Here is a 12681-nt window from a genome sequence, read left to right on the forward strand (position 1 = left end):
ATCTAAAATCTTCTATATTAATTCGTCGTTAGTTATAGCTTCTCGAATTTTCTTTAGCTATTTATTATCCTATACTTCGCTAGTTACTATAAGGATTTAGTAGTTATAGACGATATATCCCTCGTCGTTCGTAGTTAAGATAGTAGGTACTACTTCTTTAGTCCTAAGTTCGTAATCGGGTCGTCGACTTAGTATATCTACGACTATATTTTTAGTTCCTTTATAGTATACTATCTTAAAGTTATACTAGGCTAGGGTTTCTACCTATCTAGCTTATTATCGTATAAGTTTTTTCGTTATTATAAAGTATATAAGATTATAGTAATCTGTCCGTACGATTACGGTATATTTCGCTCTTTCTAGGTACGCTCTCTAGGTCTAGAATACTAACACTATAGCTAATAATTCCTTATCGTAGATATCGTAATTAAGCTCTACTAGGATTATTTTTCGAGACTAAAAAGCGATAGGTCTAAGCTTACCGTCTTTTTCTAGTTATATAAGCTATACGCTAAGTGCGAAGTCTGATACGTTAGTTTCTATAATAATTAGTATATCGTAGTTAAAGATTATAAGAATTACCTCTCCTACTTTCTTATTATATATTTCTTTAAGTGCTATAAACGACTTTTTCCGCTTCGTCGTCCTATTTAAATAGTACTCCTTTTTTAGTAAATCGGTAGAGTCCGGCCGTATATTATAAGTATTTCGGAACGAGCTTTCGGTAGTAATTAGCTAATCTAAAGAAGCTCTAAATATCCTTAACGTATATCAGCGTTAGCTATTTAAGAATACTCTTAACCTTATCTTATTCTATCCCTAACCCGTCGGGGCTAATAGTATATCCGAGGAAACTCGTTTCCTGAATATAGAACTTATATTTCTTAAGTTTAAGTATAACTTTTACTTTTTTTAGCTTCTGTAGTACTTTCTTATTATATTTAAGGTATTCTTCCTTAGTTTTAGAAAATACGAGGATATTATCTAGGTATACGATAACGAACTCGTCGAGATATTCTTCTAATATAGTAAAGATAAAGCGTTAGAATAATACGGGTACGTTAGTAAGTCCGAAGGGTATAACGGTGTATTTATAGTAACCGAACTTAGTCCTAAATACCGTTTTCTATTCGTCTCCTACTTTAATTCGGAGTCGGTTATATACGTTAGTAATATCGTATTTACTAAAATATTTCGCTCCTTAAATAATATCTTATATCTCGTTAATTAGTAGTAGCGGATATCGGTCTTTAATCGTAATATCGTTAAGTTATCGATAATTAACGTATATCCGAAGTTCCCCTCTTTTCTTAGGTATAAATAGGATTAGGTATCCTACCGACGATTTCGATTTTCTGATGTTTCTTTTCTTAAGATTATCCCTAATATATTCTTATAGTGTCGCTAACTCTTTTTACGATAGTAGGTAAATTAGTATAAATCTTAGTTCCTCGCCTTCCTTAATTTTAATCTTATAGTTAAATAGATTATATTCTAGTAGCTTACCGTCTAGTAGTAGCGTAAATATATCCTAGAATTTAGTATATTCTTCGGGGATCTTATATTCTCTTTCTAGCGCTTCTATAGCGTAAAAAGATATTTCTTCGTCGCTAACGAGAATATATTCTTTAAGTTCCTTATTAGTTATATCTAGTCGTTATTCGGTTATCGCGATGTCTCCGACGTCGGTTATTTCTCGATTAGGCCTATCTCTAGGCCGAAAACTCCTCTTAAGTTCGTTTTTATAAAGGTTCTCCTAAGTACCTACTTCCCCTTCGCTAGGTCTTTTTAGCGTTTTTCGTGTCTAGTCTCCGGTCTATATCTCGCTAGTTTATCGATAGTTATATCTATCGAATAATATATATCTTTATTACTAATTAATAGCTAGATTATATTTCCTTAGCTAGGGTACTCCGAGTACTATATCGTATTCTCCGAGGCTCGTAATATCGAAGTTAATTATCTCGAAGTAGTCTCCGATAACTATTAGTAATAGTCTACTCTTATACGTAATCCTTAGTCCTAGGCTCTCTCCGTTAAGCCTAATAATAGATTAAGGTCGTAATTTTTCTACGTCTTAGATCTTATAGCGGTATTTATATCGTAGGCTTATAAAGTTTCCTACTACTCCTAAATCGAGTATTACTTTAATTAATCGAAACGCGATATTAGTAATAATCTTTATATATACGCCCTATACGGTAGCTACGAGATATTATAGTTTAGTGTTTATTCTCCGATCTCTATACTAGAGTCCTATATATTCCGAGCTCTAATTTAGTTTCTTTTCTCGTTATAGCGGCTTTAATTCTAGACTATTTTTGACTTTTCCTACTATATATTATATATCCTTTATCGTAGTATCCTATTATAGATCTAAGTCGGTAGTTAGGGTATTATATATATCCTTAGTATATATACCTATCCTACTAGTATAGATAGAGTCCGTCCTCGATCTTTACTTTTAACTAGTATAGTTTATATAACTAATTAGTAATTTCGAGGGCTTTATCGATTATCTAACTATCGTTTCCTTCCTTATTTTAAAATAAGTTTTAGAGTTTATTTTGTAGTTATTTAATATCCGTAATAATATTAGCTTTCTAGGGTTTTTCTTAAGGCTATTTAATCGTATCCGTCCCTAGGAGCTAGGGTAGAGTCCCTAGGATCTCCGGGGTTCCTAGAATCTCGATCGGTATTTTTAGGATCCCTATACCCTACTCCTAGTACTTATCGGATAGTTCTTAGGGGTCGATAGTATTCCCGGGACCGTACTAGGTCTATCTTTAACTCTCGATATTTTCCTAGTCTATCTCGGGGAAATTCTCTATTATATACTCTACGCTATTTAGGCCGTAGTATTTAATATCGTCCGTAAAAGTATCCGTAGTTTTACCCTTCGTATTATTCCTTATAACCTCTACTCGGTCGTCGTAGGCGTATTCGGCCTCTTCTAGGCTTAGTTCCTATTCTTTAGGCCCCTTAGTAGCTCGTAGCTATTAGGGTCGGACCTTACTATCCTAAGTAGCCCTTAGCTATTATAGCTTTACGTTATTACGTCCGTTATCTTATTTATACGTCTATAGCTTTACGTTATTATATTTATTATACTTACGTACCCGATGTCCTAGCTTCCCGTACTCGAAGTATAGGTTATTATCTTTTCGCCGTTTCTCTTTTTTAGTAGGAAGTCTTACTATATTAAGCTCTATCGGTTATAGCCTATAGGGGTCGCTATATAACTCCCTTAGTTAGTTTCGTCGCTATCCTCGCCTACCTTCGTAGCGGCGGTATTAGTATAGTACCGTACCTCGGTTACCTCCTTATTACTACTCCCGTCGCTAGAGTTTACGTTTATAAAGTCGATTATCGAATTTAACTACGAGTTTAATTATTTTATAAAGTTCTTCTAGTCGGTTAATCCTTATAAGTTTATCTTTAATGTCTTTCTTAAGTCCTTATTTAAAGAGCTAAATATAGATATTATCGTCGAAATTAAGGTGCGAAATAATCTATTAGAATTCGGCGGCGTATATACTAGCTAATCTAGTCTATCGTAGCCGATTAAGTCGTCTCTCCGCTATTCTTACGGTGTTAATATCACTAAAGGTTTATTCTAATTTTTTCTTAAAAGTTTTATAGGATACGAAGATTTCTTTAGTAACGTCTCCCTAATCCCCTAGGGGTTTATCGTTAAATTCCCTAATATAGGGTTCGAACTACTCGAATACTTATCTATATAGGTAGGTAGAAGCGTAGATTACTCTATCGGCTTCTTCTACGTAATTAATTAGGCGGAGTTATATATCTATCTAAGTTAAGAAGGAACGAAGCTTAGTTTGTTTACTATAATAAAACTTAGGTTTCGGTAGTTTAACTGTAGCCGGCGTATAGGTATTGCTTACCTATACGAGTTATTCTTATAACTAGGATATTATCTCTATAAGTTATATATTAGTAGGTGTAGCGTTCGATCTGCTCGAAACGTTGCTTAAAGTGCTATTATTACCTACTATAATAACTATGCTCTACGGTTTAAAGATAGGGCGATTAATATATTATGCGGTACCGACTGGTTACTATAAGCTAGAGCGTTCGGGTTATACTTACCTAGTCCTAACTACGGATTCTAAGAGTATCTCGTAACTATACTGTTGCTATACTTAGCTTTACGTCGGGTTCGGGTCCTGTTAAGTATCTTACAGAACGTACTAGAGGTATACGCTAAGTAGGTTAGTTACGGAGTGTTACTACGAAGTGAGCTCCCCTGCTTATAGGTTAGGTTATCTTAAAGGTGAACTGTGAAGTAGAGTACTAAAGGTAGTAACTAAGTAATAATGTGTAATTAATCGCGAAGAACTAAATATATAATACTAAATGAGTGTCCTTATATATCTAGTCCTTCGTGATAGTATAGGTAGTAGATGGTAGAGTGGTAGATAAGTCTTAGCACGATCTACCTATATACTAATCTACCCTTCTACTACTGGAGGTTACGTATAGTTTTACCAGTACCTAGCACTTAGGGCGTAATCTGAGTACGGGTAAAATGGTAGCTGTTTCCTGCGTTGTACTAACCGGAATATCTTAGGGCCTTCCGGGGCATACCTAAGTATACCGAAACGTACGTGATGACGCTACTCCTTAGCGTTCGTGGACGATTGGTTCACGGTTACTCCTCAAATAACTGCGGTCCCTGCGCCTCTTGAGGTCCGTAACACCGCACTATACAGGGCTTGGTCCTTACTTTTAGGACCGCTGGGCGGTCCTGACTTTTTTAGGACCGCACTACTGCGGTCCCGGTCCCCCGTACGGTCCTGTAAATAAGATAAATATAGGAAACCCCGTGATATATATATTTTATGTAGAATTAGTTAGTATTTTTTAGTATTCTACTTTTATTCTTTGTTTGTATAGGCTAATTTTAGCTTAAAGAGGATTTCTGTAGAAAAAACTAATAATAATGATTTCGGCCGAAAAAACCTGATTCTTTATCTCTACTAATTATATATAAAATCTGTATTATATCTTAATCTCTTTAGGATATACCTTGATGAACGCCTCTAGATATTAAAATTAGGTAGAGGGATCTTATTATCTTCTAGCTTAGTAAGCTAACTATTAATAGCCCTTCTCTTCCCTAGTGCTCGTTAACTAGGCTGCTGAATAGATACTTCTATAGAAGTATCTGTTATCTTACCTTCCTTATTATCGCTAATAGGATTAAACTCTTTATTATCTTGCTTAGTATTATCTTACTCTTTCTTTATATACTTCTCTTAGGTAGAGAGAAACTTATCTATTAGTATAAGCTACTCCGACTGTATATTAAATCTTATTATATATATAAATATTATTAGATCCTAAATAGTCTATAGTTTTAATAAGCTATAGCGATAGTAGTATATATTACGAGTAGAGTTAAAGAGCCTCTCTACCTCGGAGCTACTAGCTAGAGTTATAAGGATATCTCGAGTAAGGCTTACTAAGATAGGATACTCTACCTTATAGACCTTCTAGAAGACTAGGGGTATTAATTAAATAGTATCTAGAGAGATATAATATTAATAAAAGCTAAGATATATTAGTATAAGGGAGTATTATTAGACTTATTCTAAGATATCTTATAACTTTATCTAGAGTAGTTAGCGTTAACTAGAGAGAGGTAGTAGGTCTTAGAAGTATATTAATATTAGAGATATTATTATTTAGTAACTAGATAGTTAATATTAACTATATCTCTATATAGTACTATTAGTAAAGCTTAATATAAGTCTTAAAAGACTCTTAATACTATAGTACCTAGTATTTCTCCTATTCTAATATCTTAAAGAACTTAAGCTTATTTCGTAGGCCTAAGATAGTCCTAATTATATAGAGATTATTTAGATTATTATTAGTCTAGCTATAATACTCCGTAAGCTTTTTACGCCTATACTCTAGCGCTAGCTTTATTACCTTCTTCTACCTAACTCTCTTTCGTGCTAGCTACGCCTTTATCTTATTAATATAGGTAAATAAGGTATTATAGATCCTAAATATATTATAGATAGTTATATTAGTTATTACTAATAGAGATAAAGTAAACTTAAAGAAAGGATAGGTAATTAATAGTAGATAGTTAATCTATCGCTATTTATCCTTATCTAGCTTTATATTAGTTAGATTAAACTAATTATAAAATCTATTAAATATAGTCTACAGCCGACGTACTCGCCGAAGTATTAGAAAGATAGAATTCTAGCGTATTCGGATATCTTATATTAGTATAAGCTTTAGTTCTTTAGTCTAAAGTGTACTAAAACTCTTACGGCGCTAGGGGCTTTTATTAATATAGATAGTAATCTTTCGAACCTAGAGGATATTATATAGTTAGTATTAAATAGAGAAATAATAGTAGAAAGGAGGTATAGTATATTTTATTTAGGGTCTATATAATCTTCCGATTCTTTTACCGGGCGCTATCTCCCCGATCGGCCTATTCTATCTCTTCTCTATTATTTCGTAGGTTCGTATCTATCTAGCTAAGAAGTTCTTTAAGACTAAGTTATATAATATATATAATATATAGTATACGAATAATTAGTATATAACTAGGAAGCTTAAGAGACGAAATAGCCTCTTTAAGAGTAGTTAGTAATATACTATTATTCGATATATTATTAGTTATAACCGTAAGTATATGATTAGTAATTTAATACTTCTTAAGTAGCCTAAGTAGAATACTACTTAGATAGGCGTCTATATAAGAGCTATAGAGAGGTTTAAAGCTAAGTAGAATCTTACGATAGTTCTACTTAAGATTAATAAAGTAGCTAGTAATTACTATAAACGCTTAGCGAAAGAGAGAGGTCTAGTAATCTAATATAATAGAAAGCTTAGTACCCTCTAGGAGTATTTAAAGTAGAGACTCCTAATATTCTATAACTATCTTCTAAAGATACCGATAGATAGTCCTAGTACTTAGTATTTTAGGGGTAGATAGGATAGAAAAAGCTATCTCGATAAAGGTACGAAATTTAGGATACTTAATAAGCTAAAATAGTAGGCGTATAGTAACGATAAAGGTAGTTAATCTATCTATCTAAGCGTTTACTAAGAAGCCTTTTTTACTAGATAGGTAATTTACCTAGAGATAATTATATAAATTAGTATAAATTAGCCTTATAGATAGTATTTATACCCTATTTAAGATTATCTTTCTAATATCTTATATCTTACCCTTTTCCTTTTAATAGGTAGTAGCTTATAAGTAATATCTATTTATAGTCGATATTCCTCGGTACCGGTCGGTAGAATAAGTAAGGATATAATTATACTACTTATATATTATCTTAGGAGACCTATTAGAGATAGTAGTAATCTAGTAGAAGTATTCCTAAGCGCCTATCTAGCGTTTACCTTTAAAGATATTTTATTCTGTTCGGCTTCTATAGTTAGTCTTTTATTACTAATCGATAAAATCTTCGTTAACTATCTCTATCTAAAGAAGAAACTGCTTCTTTCTATATAGTCTAATAGGCTTAAGGGTCTCTAGAATTAGGATAGGTATCGCTAGTTATATAAAGATTAAGCTAGGAGTTAAAGTTAGTATTTCGTCTTCGTCTAGGTTAAATAGCCTATCGGATATAAGGAAGGAGAGTATATCTATAGGGTTATCCTTAAAGACTGATAAAGGATAGTTATTAGAGAACTAGGATGCCTAGTTTTATAATATATTAATAAGTAGTATATAAGAGAAGGTAGGAAGTAAGGCTAGGGGGTAATAGGAAAGATATATAATTATCTTTTTATTAAGGTAAATAAATAATTAGGGGGATTACTATAAGGGAAAAATGATTGATAGATAATTTAAGATAGAACTAGCTAGATTCTAGATAGTAATTAGCTAATAAGACCTACTCTACTACGGTCTTTACGGTCTAAGACCGTAAGGACCGCTAAGGGACCGCTAAAAGACCTCTAGGACCGCTAAAAGACCGCTAAAGGACCGTAAAGATCGCTAAGGGACCGCTAAAAGACCTTAAGGACCGCTAAAAGACCTTAAGGACTACTAAAAGACCGCTACCCCCGCTTAAAGAGCGCTACCTTAGGGATAGCGGATTATATATAGATTTCTAATAGCTATAATAGCTATTAGAGATCTAGGCTAAGGATATTAATAATATCTTAGTAGATAGCCTATATTTCTAATAGCCGTTAAGTATTTTATAACTAGGGAAATTAATAGTATCTAGGTAATAGATAGTATTAAATTCTAATAGCTATCGAAATTTCCGATAGCTATCAGAAATTAACACTAAGGATATTAGCTAGCTAATATATATTTCTAACTATAAAACTAATAAAACTCCTACCCCCCCCCCCCCCTAACCCCTCTACTAGAGTAGTAAAATACTTAAATTTTAGTTAGTTCTTATACTTTAATAAATAAGATTCTAATATATAAGCTTATTTTACCTACTTTATTAATAATTAGGCCTAGTTTATTATAAATATTAGTATATATACTAAAATAGTGTTTAATAATAGTAATAAACGTAGCTAAATTATTAGTTTATACGGCCGAAAATAGAAGGTCTTAGCAGAATTATAAATATACGGGGGACCGTACAGGGGACCGTAAAGGACTATAGGGGACCGTAGTACGGTCCTGACTACTTTAAAAAAAGACTAAGGACCGGAGGTCCCGGTCCCGGTCCTAAGATTTAGGACCGGACCCGGTCTTTGCCGAGGTCTACACCCGGTCGGGGATCGAACCTTGGCCGATTCGAACCCGTAACCTTTGACCCTTGATGGTTGACATACTTGTAACAGATCAAGCCTGAGTCACATGATTGTTCTCTTGAGCCAAAAAGACCACTATATCAACCATCAAGGTTGACATGCTCAGGACCGACACATATAGTAGCGCACAGCTATAAACTTAATCCTTTACAAACTATCTCTTATTAGTTTTTAAAAATAACTCTATAGATATACTCTCTTTTCTTATATCTAATAGGCTATTTAACCTAGATAAAGATAAAATACTAACTTTAACTCCTAGCTTAATCTTTATATAACTAGTAATATCTATCCTAATTCTAGAGACTTTTAAGCCTATTAGTTTATATAGAAAGAAATAGTTTCTTCTTTAGATAGAGATAGTTAATAAAGATTTTATCGATTAGTAGTAAAAAACTAACTATAGAAGCCGAATAGAATAAAATATCTTTAAAAATAAACGCTAGATAGATATTTAGGAATACTTCTACTAAATTATTACTATCTTTAATAGATCTCCTAAAGTAATATATAAGTAGTATAATTATATCTTTACTTATCTTACCGATTAGTACTAAGGAATATTAACTATAAATAGATATTACTTATAAGCTACTATCTATTAAAAAAGAAAGGATAAAATATAAGATATTAGAAAGATAATCTTAAATAGGGTATAAATACTATCTATAAGACTAATTTATACTAACTTATATAATTATCTTTAGATAAATTACTTATCTAGTAAAAAAGGCTTTTTAGTAAATACTTAGATAGATAGGTTAACTATTTTTATTATTACTATATATTTACTATTTTAGCTTATTACGTACCCTAAATTTTATATTTTTATCGAGATAGCTTCTTTTACCCTATCTATCTCTAAAATACTAAATACTAGGACTATCTATCGGTATCTTTAGAAGATAGTTATAGAATATTAAGAGTCTCTATTTTAAATACTCCTAGAGGATACTAAGCTTTCTATTATATTAGATTACTAGACCTCTTATTTTTACTAAGTATTTATAGTAATTACTAGCTACTTTATTAATCTTAAATAGAACTATTATAAGATTCTACTTAGCTTTAAATCTCTCTATAATTCTTATATAGATATCTATCTAAGTAGTATTCTATTTAGGTTACTTAAGAAGTATTAAATTACTAATCGTATACTTATAGTTATAACTAATAATATATTAAATAATAGTATATTATTAACTACTCTTAAAAAGGCTATTTTATCTCTTAAGCTTCCTAGTTATATACTAATTATTTATATATTATATATTATATATATTATATAACTTAGTCTTAAGGAGCTTCTTAGCTAGATAGATATAAATCTATAAAATAATAGGGAAGAGATAGAATAGGCTGATCGGGGAGATAGTACCTAGTAAGAGAATTAGAAGATTATATAGACCCTAAATAAAATATACTATACCTCCTTTCTACTATTATTTCTCTATTTAATACTAACTATATAATATCCTCTAGGTTCGAAAGATTACTATCTATATTAATAAAAACCCTTAATACTATAAGAGCTTTAGTATACTTTAGACTAAAGAACTAAAGTTTATACTAATATAAGATATCTAAATATACTAGAATTCTATTTTTCTAATATTTTAGTATATATATTAGCTATAGACTATATTTAATAGATTTTATAATTAGTTTAATCTAACTAATATAAAGCTAGATAAAAATAAATAGCGATAGATTAACTATTTACTATTAATTACCTATCCTTTCTTTAAGTTTACTTTATCTCTATTAGTAATAACTAATATAACTATCTATAATATATTTAGGATCTATAATACCTTATTTACCTATATTAATAAGATAAAAATATAGCTAGTATAAAAGAGAATTAGGTAGAAAAAGGTAATAAAGCTAGTACTAGGGTATAGATATAAAAAGCTTATAGAGTATTATAGCTAGACTAATAATAATCTAAATAATCTCTATATAATTAGGACTATCTTAGGCCTATAAAATAAGCTTAAGTTCTTTAGGATATTAGAATAGGAGAAATACTAGGTACTATAGTATTAAGAGTCTTTTAAGACTTATATTAAGCTTTACTAATAGTACTATATAGAGATATAGTTAATATTAACTATCTAGTTACTAAATAATAATATCTCTAATATTAATATACTTCTAAAATCTACTACCTCTCTCTAATTAATACTAACTACTCTAGATAAAGTTATAAGATATCTTAGAAGTAATAAATCTAATAATATTCTTTTATACTAATATATCTTAGCTTTTATTAATATTATATCTCTCTAGGTACTATTTAATTAATACCCCTAGTCTTCTAGAAGGCCTATAAAGTAAAGTATCCTATTTTAGTAAGCCTTACTTAAGATATTCTTATAACTCTAGCTAGTAGCTCTAGGATAGAGAGCCTTTTTAACTCTATTTATAATATATATTACTATTACTATAGCTTATTAAAACTATAGACTATTTAAGATCTAATAATATTTATATATATAATAAGATTTAATATATAATTAGAGTAGCTTACGCTAATAGATAAGTTTCTCTCTACCTAAGAGAAATATATAAAGAAAGAGTAAGATAATACTAAGTAAGATAATAAAAAGTTTAATCTTATTAGTAATAATAAAAAAAATAGGATAATAGATATTTCTATAGAAATATCTATTTAGTAGCCTAGTTAACGAGTACTAGAGAAGAGAAAGGCTATTAATAGTTAGCTTACTAAGCTAGAAGATAATAAGATCCCTTTACCTAATTTTAATATCTAGAGATATTTATTAGGGTATATCCTAAAAAGATTAAGATATAATATAGATTTTATATATAATTAGTAGAGATAAAGAATTAGGTTTTTTCGGCCGAAATTATTATTATTAGTTTTTTCTATAGAAATCCTCTTTAAGCTAAAATTAGCCTATATAAATAAAGAATAAAAGTAGAATACTAAAAAATACTAACTAATTCTATATAAAATATATATATTATAGGGTTTCTTATATTTATCTTATTTATAGGACCGTATAGGGGACCGGGACCGTAGTAGTATAGTCCTAAAAAAGTTAGGACCGCCTAGCGATCCTAAAAGTAAGGACCAAGCCCTATATAGTACAGTCCGGTCCCGGTCCTAGTCCGGTCCTAGGCGGTCCTTACCGAGGTCTAGATGAGAGAGCTATTAGTAGTAGTAATAGTATCTTTTAGCTATATAGATAGAGATTAATATAGAGATCTAGTAAATCTAGCTAGTTAGCTAGATTATTAATAATCTTATTACTATTAACTAGCTAAATACTATAATCTTTAAAGACTTTGCGGATAATTTATTAGTTAAAGGCCCTTTTTTATATAGGCCTAATAATATATAGAAATTCGGACTTCCCTATTAGCTAACTAGCCTAATAAGATAGCTTATTATTAATATATTAGAAATATTATTTATAGCTTAAAAACGGCTTACTATCGAGAAACTAGTAAAGATATATTATATAAGATATAAAAGTAAATAGTATAATATTATTATCTTTATATCTTTATAAGAATTCGATAGTAAAATAGGGGCCGTAGCTATTAAAAATTAAGATATATTTTTCTTTTTTTTTATATAATTATTAGTTATATTAATAAAAGATTAAAGCTATTTAAAGGCTAATTTATCGGATATCTAGCTATTAGATAATATTACTATATTTATAAATAATAGTAAAGCCTTGCTATTATTAAACTAATACTCTTAAAATATACTACTTTTAAAGATAAATAATAGATCTATTAGCTAACTATCGGTAATAATATATTTAATAGTTATAATAGTCTCGCTATATTCTAATTTAGTAAGATTAGGGTAGGGTAATTTTAATCTAATAATCTTTTATAATATATCCTAGCTAG

Source organism: Penicillium canariense (genome assembly GCF_028826845.1).
Source record: "Penicillium canariense strain IBT 26290 chromosome Unknown utg000009l_segment0_segment0, whole genome shotgun sequence".
Lineage (NCBI taxonomy): Eukaryota > Fungi > Ascomycota > Eurotiomycetes > Eurotiales > Aspergillaceae > Penicillium > Penicillium canariense.